Source organism: Primulina tabacum, chromosome 8 (assembly GCF_025594145.1).
Source record: "Primulina tabacum isolate GXHZ01 chromosome 8, ASM2559414v2, whole genome shotgun sequence".
NCBI lineage: Eukaryota > Viridiplantae > Streptophyta > Magnoliopsida > Lamiales > Gesneriaceae > Primulina > Primulina tabacum.
In genome coordinates this window covers 12,823,074-12,824,488 of record NC_134557.1, presented here as the reverse complement: position 1 = coordinate 12,824,488, position 1,415 = coordinate 12,823,074, and the positions used below count along the sequence as shown (strand labels likewise).

The 1,415-nt window shown below is 42.6% G+C and overlaps 1 non-coding gene across 1 annotated transcript; it reads right to left on the bottom strand.

The window, feature by feature from the left end:
- Positions 1-252: 252 nt before the first annotated feature.
- LOC142554879 (small nucleolar RNA R71) lies at positions 253-359 on the bottom strand. Its single transcript, XR_012822244.1, has one exon. It is a non-coding gene; the product is annotated as a small nucleolar RNA R71 (small nucleolar RNA).
- Positions 360-1,415: the final 1,056 nt, after the last annotated feature.

The following is a 1,415-nucleotide window of genomic DNA, read 5'->3' as shown; positions in this document are numbered from 1 at the left end:
CAGAACACTGTCCAATTTGGGGGAAGTGCACTTGACGACCCTAATTCTCATATAGCTGACTTTCATGAAATTTGTGATACTTTTAAGTTTAATGGCGTGTCTGATGACGCTATTCGTTTGCGTTTATTTCCATTTTCACTGAGAGATAAAGCTAAGTCGTGGTTAAACTGTTTGCCTGTAGGGTCTATTACTACATGGGAAGATATGGCAAAGGCGTTCCTGATCAAGTACTTTCCTCCGTCGAAGACTATGAAGCTCAGAGCCGACATTACTACTTTTGCTCAATATGAGCAAGAGTCACTTTACGAGGCATGGTAGCGCTACAAGGACTTGTTGAGGAGATGTCCACACCATGAGCTGCCTCTTGGGTTAGTTGTTCAAACTTTCTACTACGGTCTGCTTACTCCTAACCGTACTATGATAGATGCTGCTGCCTGTGGTAACTTACTGAGAAAGACGGCGGAGGAAGGATATGAGTTATTGGAGGAGATGGCTGCTAGTAGCTATCATCCTCAGTCTGATAGGCAGAGACGAGGTGCTGGAGTTAATCAAGTTAATGATTTGTCGGCGGTTTCAGCACAGTTAGAGGCTTTGAATAGAAAGATTGATGGGATGAGCATGAGTGGGTCGGCTATGCGTCTGCAAGAAATTTTCTGTGATAAGTGTGGGGGTGAGCATGATGTGCAGGATTGCCAAGATGGCAACCCATTCTATGTGCCTGAGGGAGCACCGGTAAAACAAGTGGGATCCAGAACCGTCCTAGAAATGACCCTTACTCGAACACATATAATCCGGGATGGAGGAATCACCCGAACTTTTCATGGGGAGGTCAAAACAACCAACATCGCCAACAAAGAGGTCCACCATATGTGATGCACCAAGGATTCAAGCCAGAACCGTCTCGGGAGGAGAAGTCCAATTTAGAGCAAATGATGACTAAATTTATTTCTGCAACAGAGACGAGATTTCAGAACCAAGATGCATCCATAAAGGGGTTAGAGAATCAAATTGGACAATTGGCTAAGTTGATTGCTAATAGGGAGCAAGGAACTTTACCAAGCAACACGGAAACTAACCCAAGAGAACATGTGAAGGCGGTGGAATTGTGTAGTGGAAAAACACTCGGGTCTAATGAGGAAAAGACCAAGCACGGTGAGGATGAGGTGAAAAATCGAGGAGGTAAGTCTTCTAACTCTACATCTACACCTATTGCACAGAATAAAATTGTTATCCCTCCACCTTTTCCTGCAGCAATGAAGAAAGCTAAATTAGATGCACAATTTGGTAAATTTCTTGAGATATTTAAAAAATTGCATATTAACATTCCTTTTGCTGATGCTTTATTGAATATGCCAAGTTATGCAAAATTCTTGAAAGATATCTTAGCAAATAAGCGGAAGCTAGAAGATCATATG